The sequence below is a fragment of the Rhagoletis pomonella genome, unplaced genomic scaffold, assembly GCF_013731165.1.
Source record: "Rhagoletis pomonella isolate Grant_MI unplaced genomic scaffold, Rhpom_1.0 Rhpom_scaffold_00006, whole genome shotgun sequence".
Taxonomy (NCBI): domain Eukaryota; kingdom Metazoa; phylum Arthropoda; class Insecta; order Diptera; family Tephritidae; genus Rhagoletis; species Rhagoletis pomonella.
This window is the reverse complement of record NW_023458560.1, coordinates 29,246,038-29,256,953: the sequence shown is the minus strand read 5'-3', so window position 1 is coordinate 29,256,953 and position 10,916 is coordinate 29,246,038.

Sequence of the window (10,916 nt, the reverse complement as noted above, 5' to 3'; positions counted from 1 at the left end):
ACATCTTCCATGGCAACAAGGTATAGTACGATTCACAGGCACTAGTGCCAACAAGCATATGGATACTACATATGCAGCGCAAAAATTTTTGAAGAGTCGATCTCGCATTTTATTTTTTCGGAGCATATGTATGTATGTATGTATGTATATGTGAAGTTATAAATGGCTAAGTAAAATGAAAGGGGTAATCAGCAGCGAGGCTGGACTGAATCTTCCTGTTTGTTAGATGAATCAAAAAATAATAAGTGATTTTCTATAAAAAGGAAAAAAATAAGTAACAAGTAATTTTTAAGCAAAAAACAAAACCGACTTCAATTCTCATATAAAAATTTAAGATTATCGTTAATTTTTTCATGATCCAATGATCGGATATAGACCAAATTAGTATGGTACCACATGTGAGGAACAGCTTTCCTTTATAGAAATCGGTAGCATGCGGTAACATACATAAAAACAAATAATTTGGGTACGGTTCGGTTATTTGTACAATGATTTTGGATTGTTGTTGTCCATCGTGCGACCCGAATCGAAAAATTTTACCATACGCGTGTAGTCAAAGGATTAAACTAAATTTTCGGGCACTAATTTATTAACAACAACAGGAAGGATGATTTCTTAAAGTTTGGACTGTGCCGCACCATCTTCCCCTCCGCTACAAACCACAAAATCATTGTACAAATAACCGATGATTTCCCATTAATTTCAGTATAAATGTATATTTTATTTTCCCTTTAGTCGAAAAATGCCAAAAGCGATGGAAATCGCTGCGTGAACGATTTGTTAGAGAAATTAAAAACGATGTTAGCAGTGATTGGAGGCACGTGGAAGATTTGAACTTTCTACAGGATTGCATGTATGTTTTTTATTGAATGTATTGTAGTTTTATATTGATTTTAAGTTAATTTCCTTTCAATAGAACAATCAGGAAGAATTATTCATCTAACTCTTCAGCAAAATCTCGTGACTCAACGCGAACTCTAAAAGAAGAGTCACAGTATGAAAACTTTTATAATAACGACAGTATTGCATCCGAAGAAGTACCATGTAATTCATCCCTAAGGAGACTTTGCGATGATGGCATGGAGTGTATGTTTGAAGAAAAAGATGTAACTGAGAGTCCTACCGAAACGAAAACATTTTTAGTTGAAGCTTTGGTAGAACCGCCAAAAAATGAGCCACTTATTAGTCACTCATATCGAAGAGCAGAACGTTCAAAACCAAGCGCGCATACCCCGAACGCACAGGCAAAATTCGAGTTTTTGGTTGGAACTTTAAATTAATACATTAAAGGGCATATTAAAGAAGGAGAGAAAATCCACAACAGTGATTTCTTCGGGTTACTGCTAAATTGCCAGGAACGGAACAATATAAATTAAAAAAATAATTATGGATCTAAATAAAGCAAGAGAGTGGTAATTATTACTTTCTTCTCAGAGAAAAAGTTCAATTGATAAAATTCATGGCATTCATTTGTATTAGATATATAAATTTTTTTTTTTAAATTCCTAGGATGCAAATATGTGCAATTTTCCTTGCTGTATGATAGTCTTGGCTTCTTTTAAATTTAAAAACATGTAATAATACCTACTGTATTATATGCGCATTTGGTAAATACATTAGTTGCTAACATGATACAAAAAAGAAGATAGTTTCAATAAACAACTTTTTGATTAAAAGGCAGATTTTTGGCAATTGCTCAATTGTGAAAAATTCGAAGCGGCGTTACCCAATTTATTTCCTTATGTCATCTGATTATTTCACCATGTAGCTAGCCAGGACAGTTAAAGTTTTCTATATCGGATACGATTGTTTCTGATATATTTAGAGGATTCACAAGACGTGTTAACCGCGGCAAATTCTTAAGCTTAACCCTCCAGTAGGCCAATATTTTTATCAGTTGAAAAATTCAGCCATGGGTAAATTTAGCACGAGAAATCCAAAAATGATGTCCATTTCGATCTGTGACAGTAACTTTTTCCTACAGGGGAGAAAAACCAAGACCGTCTGGAGACGGGCTCGCCGATATACTTACACATATTTTCAGCTTTCTCTTACACAATGTTGATCTACAAACCGGCAATCCCGTCTGCAGACGGTCAAAAACGCAAAACTGGGGTTTTATATGTCGCCAAGCCGGTCTGTAGACGGTCTGTGTTCGAAAGCAATTTTCTCCATTTCGAATGGTGACATAATTATAAAACTTATATTAAAATACGGTGCTTTTAACAACGAAATCCAACGAATTTTTTTATATCAAAAAATTTTTCAAAAGAAAAAATTTCTTTAATTACGAAGTTACTAAATAGCAAGAAATAATCTTAGCAAAAATTTTCAACAAAATCGATTCATTGGGAATCACTATTTTATAATAAAAATTTCAAAATTTTATAGAAATGAGGTTTATACAATTTTAACGATGGTCCCAACCGGCCCATTTTCCGAAAAGTTATGGTCATTTAAAAAAAGGAACTTTTTTTTTATCAAAAATCGATAAATGGAAAAAAGGCTGGACAAAACAAATGGGAAAAAGGTAGGCAAGCCTCTCTTTATTTGTACTATATCAAAAAGATTTATGAAAAAATCGGAGTTTGTGTCCGAATTGGACTGGAATGCATATCTAACCGCTGCATAATATTTCCCGTCAAATAAATTTCTACTCAGTAAAGTTCGCTGTTTGAGGGTTTAGCTAAACTTGTCAAAATTAGCGCGGTCATTCCAGTTGGAACATGAAGAAGCACGGACGCCGCCACCCTTCATCACAACATAAAGGCAATATTATAATACCTTTTAATACCTAAACGCAAGGCAAGCCGATTATTGATTAAACGTTCTCATTTGTCTTTTCGCTTCAATCGTTTCCATGGCCCTTCGAGCCGTATCTGAACCTTTGGAAACGATATTAGCTGAACTATTGATATGGCTGCAGAAAGTTATTAATTTCAAATAGCTATGTTAAATGGAAATCAAAGCATCAATGGATCGCTGCAGATGAACGAACTGCTCTGCATTTAGATGAGTTGACTTGAAAGCAAAATAAAAATAAAAAATCAATCAATTTTGATTTTATAAATTTTTGTATTTTTAAAAAGTTGATGAGTTGCAAGTTGAAATTTTTTTTGCTTATTTTCAGCGATTTATTTATTTTAGAATTTAATTAAATTGTGAAAAAGGATTCCCACAGCGGTTGAATAAATTTAAGCAAAGGAAATCAGTTGAGATACATTTCATTAATTATGCGATTTGTTTTGCATAGTTGATTGGGAAAAATAAATAAATAAATAGCCAAAGCTCCAAGTTTTGTGGAAATTGGAAAACGTAAAACATTTTGGTCATCTGAGAATGACGGCTGTTATTCAACTTTTCGCTAAAATTGTTGTTAAATTATTTTCTAATTTACTGCAGTCGTTTCAAGCTAATTTTTTGTGTGAATTGTATAGATCATGAGTGGTTTGAAGGGTAAACGAGCTGTTGCAATGAAATGAATTTCCCATTGATTGACGTGTAAGTATAAAACGTGATGAACAACGTCAGGGAATGACGTAATAGTTCGATATTAAAAAAAGATGTATTAATCGGAATCGTAATCATAGTCATAATCATAATTGTAATGGTAAAATTAAACACAAACGCAATCGAAATCGAAATCGAGATCGTAATCGTAATCTTAATTGTAATCGTAATGGTAATGGTAATTGTTATCGCAATCGTAATCGTAATTGTAATCGAATTAATGATGTAATCGTAATGGTAAATCTTGATAGTAATCTTTATCGCAATGGTTATAATAATCGTAGACTTAATCGTAATGACAGTGAAAATGGTAATGGTAATTGTAACGTAATGATAATGGTAAGGGTAGTTGTTATGTTATTGGCAATGATAATGTTAATGGTAAAGGTAATGAAATGTTAAAAGCAGTTATAATGGTAATTATAAAAGTAATGGTAATTGTAATGCCAATGGTAATGGTAATGGTTACGGTTAAAGTACTGGCAATGATAGTGGTAGAGGTAATGGTAATAAAAATGGTAATGGCAATGATAACAATATATAATGGTAATGGTAATGGTAACGGTAATAATAATAGTATAGGCAATTATAATTGTAATTATTATGGAGATGGTAATATTAACGGTAATGGCAATGAAAATTGTAATGGTAATTATAATGCTAATAGTGGTCGCAATCGTAGTCGATACCGTTGTCGATACCTATTGTCAGGGTTTTGTTCGTCCTTTTTAATACAATAATCGAAAATTTTACCTGCGTTCAAAGTTCCTTATATGTAATTTAATTGAACTCTTGCCGCATACCGCTAAAACGATTTTTCAACCCACTGTGCTTAAAAAAGAAACCAAAAAAAATCTGCTTAAAGTTCGCAACATAACGAAAACAACAATAACATGCAATACGTATAACAATATTATAGATACGAGTACGCAGTACGAGTAAACTATCAATAAATTACCTGTAAGGGGACACGCATTGGGAGTATCCTGCGATGAGAGTAAAAACGCAATACAGGTCAGGCTCCTTGAGAGTCAGTGGCATCAGTTCAAACACAATATGCAACAAAACAGCAGGTAGGCGAGTTTAGCTAGTGGACTAAGGAAAGAGTATAGCGAAATAACAAAAATAAATAAAAGAAATGGAGGAATAACGAAAAGGGATCATAACTGCTGAAGTGCCGTCAAAACCAAAGGTCAATTTCCCAAAGCATGTGCTATTGCGGTGATTGCAATTTTTATACGGATAAAGAATTGTTGGAAAAAACGGCATACAATTTTTCTGTGCGTTCACATTCTCCCTATTTTATGCACGACCGTCAGTTTGAGGTAAGTTTCATTGTGGATGGCTTGATATTCCACGTAGTATTGTAGCTATTGTTTTCTCTTTTTACAACGCTTTTATCAACTTGCAATGTTGTGTTCCAGAAACTTTCAATGTTGTGTGTCCGACACCATAAAGCTTTGCTTTGAAAAGCTCCTATAAAAAAGCATAGTGCATAGGGCGACATCTGTAGTGAAGTAGTGCATAGGGCGACAGCTGTAGTGAATAGGGCGAGGTAGATGACATCTAGATGTCGCCCTATGTACTACGTTGCTACAGCGGAAATAGTCGACACGCCATTTTTTTATATAAAATTAATTGGTGCTCGTTTGTATGTACATACATATGTAAAGGCATGTGTGTGCACCTTTCTATTAATATCGTTGAATTATTTTAATATCTATTGCAAAATTTTATTCAGACAGGACTAAAAAGTAGAAAATAAATAATATAAAAAAAACTTTTTAATATACAACGCTTTTATAAATGGACTAAAAAGTAGAAAATAATACTTCTCAGTCCCATAGAATTTGTTTTGATAACTTTTGATTTTGAAATTTTAGCAAAAGTCATTATAAACAATCTATGAAATTGAAAATGAAAAGCGTGGGGCGCATGCATTACACTTGAATTGATATGAAAAGTAATATATGTATGTATGTATGTGGGTATATGAATAACGACCGCTTAAAATCGATTTCAAAGTTCTACTTTCGCTGTAGAAATTTTAGGTCTACGTTATGTAGTTTGACTATTGTCAACTAAATCGAATGCTTTGTAAGCGAAGTGACTTGTGGACCACTTGAGGTATAGGTGGACCAGTTGGTAACCACTTTGGGACCAGTTGGTAACTAGTTCGTGGGACCAGTTGGTCACCTGTCGGGGACCAGTCCGGGACCAGTTGGGATCCAGTTGGGGACTAGTCCGAAACTAAATACCTTCGGACCAGTTGGGGTCCAGTTGGTCTTTTTAAGCTCCTGGGGCCGTTTTAAGAGTAATTCTTGGGCTCCTGCACTGCCGCTCGGGGTTTCTGCCTTCTACGGTGGTAATTTTGGGCCGGGTTGCCTGTTTTGGCGGATTGTTGTGCTGTGTGCCGCGTATTACGTGTACCGGTTACCACTTTCTCGAGCGAATTGCTCTGGGGAACCTGTTGTGTGAGTTGCTGGCTTTTTGGCTAGACTTTGAGGAGGGTTTATACACGCATATCGGCGGAAATAGACGACACGCCATTTCTTTAAATAAAATTAATTGGTGCTCGTTTGTATGTACATACATATGTAAATGCATGTGTGTGCACCTTTCTATTAATATCGTTGAATTATTTTAATATCTATTGCAAAATTTTATTCAGACAGGACTAAAAAGTAGAAAATAAATAATATAACAAAACTTTTTAATATACAACGCTTTTATAAATGGACTAAAAAGTAGAAAATAATACTTCTCAGTCCCATAGAATTTGTTTTGATAACTTTTGATTTTGAAATTTTAGCAAAAGTCATTATAAACAATCTATGAAATTGAAAATGAAAAACGTGGAGCGCATGCAATACAAAGCATTCGATTTAATTGACAATAGTCAAACTACACAACGTAGACCTAAAATTTCTACAGCGAAAGTAGAACTTTGAAATCGATTTTAAGCGGTCGTTATTCATATACCCACATACATACATTCATATATTACTTTTCATATCAATTCAAGTGTATTACATGCGCCCCACGCTTTTCATTTTCAATTTCATAGATTGTTTATAATGACTTTTGCTAAAATTTCAAAATCAAAAGTTATCAAAACAAATTCTATGGGACTGAGAAATATTATTTTCTACTTTTTAGTCCATTTATAAAAGCGTTGTATATTAAAAAGTTTTTTTTATATTATTTATTTAGTTTTACTCTCCCGAAAACTTTGACTTTTGTAGGTTTGATGTCAAATTGGCTTCTACCTGTTTTTATTGTAGCATGGTTTCAATAAACAACCATTTGATTAAAAAACAGATTTTTGACAATTGCTTGATTCTGAAAAATTCGAAGTTACCCACAATTTTGGGATTATAAATATAAAAGTTGTATGAACCTTTACTTTTTAAAAATAAAAAAATCTTTATCTTTAGATTGATAAAATTTTTTTTAGATTGATAAAATTTTAGTGAACATATTTTAAAATTTGTTTAGTGTCTTATGTCATCTAATGATTTCACAATATAGCTAGTCAGGCTTTTTAAGATGATACGATTGTTTCTGATATAATTCAGACACTGAAATTACATATTTCGATGTGTTATTTATTCATTCATTCATCTTTATTTCAGTCTATGATTAAAAATCTTGCAGACTAGTTTACACAGATTACAAAAATAAGCATTATACGATAATAGTGTTAACATAACAGTACATGAACATAACTTAAGAATAAAACGATTCAAGCGTGGGCTTAACTGAGGATCTTGATGATGAAAATTCAATATTTAGAGATGTTATTAAATTCCGCGAGCGCTCTAAATATAGGAGGAATAGAAGTTTGCCTTAACTACGCTAAGATAAAAGGGCGGTTGAGATCGTAAGGTTGTGTGAGGAACATTGAAATTTATGAGCTCAAGTAGTTCAGGGCACTTGATGTTCCCACAGACCAAATCAAAGAGAACCACAAGGAGCTATATAATTCTCCTTTTTTCTAATGACTGCAAATTTATTAGCTGACAGCGGACCGCATTGGGTGGAAGCGGGTCGAAAAAATTAAGGAGTTGAAGAGCAAATCGAAGGAATTTTCTTTGAGCCCGTTCGATTCTGAAAGAATGACAGCTATAAATAGAACTCCAAATGACTGACGCATACTCTAATTTTGAACGTACTAACGAGTTGAAGAGAATTTTCCTTGTTTAAGGGTCTTGAAAGTCCCTCGCATATCGTCGTAAAAAAGCTACTTTGGGAGCAAGTAGCATACGTGGTTTACAAAAGTAAAACTCGAATCAAAGACTAGACCAAGATCAACAAAATCTTTGACCAAAAAAATTGAGTAACATGTCGGAAATTTACAAGGGGATCTAGAAATTGACATATGGAAGCTTTTTTTTATATTGAGCGATAACTTATCAATTAGACTCCAACTGAATAAATTATTCAAATCATGCTGCATATGGAGGACATCGCACGGACAAGATATTTTACGAAAGAATTTGAGATCATCGGCGTAAAGAAGATATCTGTAATGTTTGAAGCAAGCGGCGATATCATTAATAAACAGAATAAATAAAAGAGGGCCTAGGATGCTTCCCTGAGGAACACCTGACGAAGCAACAAAGGACTTGGATTTATAATTTTCAATTTCTACAAAAAGAGTTCTATCTGTAAGGTAAGATTTCAACCATGACAGAAAAACAGAATGAAAGCCCATACACTGCAGTTTACTTAGCAAGATAGCATGTGAAACTTTATCAAAAGCCTTCGAAAAGTCAGTGAAAATAGTATCGACCTGACAACCGCTTTTAAATGCTGAGACACAGTATTCGGAAAATACCGCTAAATTAGTGACTGTGGAACGACCACAAACGAAACCATGTTGCTGGGACTCCACTATACTTTTACAAACGACAGAAAGTTTATCCGTAACCACTTTTTCAAACAGATTAGAGGAAACCGTTAGTTTGGAAATATGTCTATATTTATGTAGATACATCATTTAATATATAGTTATTATCTTTGTGCATTTAACTACAGGTCTTTCGAGTAACTTGAAAGTGGAAATTACTTTGGGACCTGTGGGCTTCATGACTTTCAGAGAAGTCAATATTTTCCATTTCAAGTATATTTTGACAATATCGTTGTTTCACACATAAAACCGCACCCATTAGAAAGATAATAGTCAAACTTTAAGAATAATCCATCCGCAAATAGGATAAATATAGCATTTTGACAGAGAAAATGTAGACTCGGGTTACGCCAACCACAGGATTTTTGTGCAAAATACCTTTCTGCGTTGTAAGCCTTCGGCCGCGCCTAGAAAAAATAACCCTCATCAATCCAACCCCGGCTAGGCTACGACCCCAGTATATTTTACAATTAAGTCCATATTTCAAACCGAATTTATTAATAAATTTTTCTTCGAATCTATCTATATATATAAAACAAAGTCGTGTTAGTTACACCATTTATAACTCAAGAACGCCTTGAATGATTTTTATGATATTTGTCTTTTTCTTTTGAATTTGTCTACTTTCCGAATAGCAGAATAACTATTAAAACAACCGATAGGAGACGCTGGAGTCGAGTTATTAGTAAAACCCGTATTTATGGTCCGATTCCCCTTATATTTGAGATATGTATTGACAATAGGAAAATATATCATTGCAACAAAAGGGCCGCCAGGTGGCGTTGGAGTCGAGTTATTACTAAAAATCGTGTTTATGGTCCGATTATCCTCAGATTCAAAATATGTATTGATAACAGGAAAAAGAATTCTTTCGAAAAAAATTTGCCGCCAGGTGGCGCTGTAATTGAATTACATGTGCATATGTAACTAAAAATCGTATTTATGCTGGAATTTATTTCATTATCGAAATATATGAATTCACATATCGATGGTCCTCTGCAATAACGGCACAACATAAAATACAACAAGTAAGAAAGTCTAAGTTCGGACGGAGCCGAACATTAAATACCCGGCGCAAGTATTAAATATATGTTTCTTCACCTTTCCGAAACCTACCGCTAGATGGTAAGCCGGGGTGTATTAATTTTGAGTAAATTGGCGTCCTTCAATTACGAAATATTGAAGCGGCCGTAATTTTAGTCAGATTTCAATAATTTTCAACGCTTTGCTTTCATGTGGCAAGCACAATAACCACACCGAGCTTGGTACAAATTGGTAGAACGGTTACCGATATACATATATGTGATCATAAGTGGGCGGTGCCCCGCCCATTTTCCAAAATTGTACCATAAAAGTATTTCTTGGTAAAGAACTTTTGCAAGCATCAATTTTGAATAAATTAGCTTCAATATTTACTGATTTATCGAAGATTTTGTATTTCTCTAAATTACCGTTATATGGGATGTGGGCGTGGTTATTGTCCGAATTAAAAGATTTTCGGCCATTTGGTATGGTGTGCCAAGGCCAACAACTGTGCCAAGTTTGGAAGAAATTGGTGCAGCGGTTACCAAGATATACACATGTAACCATAAGTGGGCGTGGCTACGCCCATTTTCCAAAAATTTATAATATTCTTATTTTTCGTCTGAAAATTATTGTAAATATCAATTTTGAGTGAATTAGCTTCAGCAGTTACTAAACTATCGCAGTTTTCGTATTTCTGGAAATTACCGTTATATGGGAAGTGGGCGTGGTTACAGTCCGATTTCGACCAATTTCAATACCAACCTTCCTTGGATTAAGGGAAACCTGCGTACCAAATTTCGTTGAGATATCTCAATTGCTACTCGAGCTATCGTGTACACGGACGGACGGACAGACGGACAGACGGACGGACAGACAGACATGGCTTAATCGATTTATTTTTTCATCCTGATCATTTATGTATACATTTGTCTATATCTATCTCGATTCGTTTTGGCTGTTACAAACAACCGCTATGTGAACAAAATTAATATAACCTTGTGCACAAGTGCGCTCGGGTATAAAAATAAAACACAAAATCGATTCATGAGTGTTGTTCATGTTGATGTTGTTGATGTTTCGGTTTCATTGCAAACGAATATTAGACCTCCAATTATAGCTTCAAGGTCAGTCCTTTTATTAAAGCAAGAATAAATAATATAAAAAAACTTTTTAATATACAACGCTTTTATAAATGGACTAAAAAGTAGAAAATAATACTTCTCAGTCCCATAGAATTTGTTTTGATAACTTTTGATTTTGAAATTTTAGCAAAAGTCATTATAAACAATCTATGAAATTGAAAATGAAAAACGTGGAGCGCATGCAATACAAAGCATTCGATTTAATTGACAATAGTCAAACTACATAACGTAGACCTAAAATTTCTACAGCGAAAGTAGAACTTTGAAATCGATTTTAATCGGTCGTTATTCATATACCCACATACATACATTCATATATTACTTTT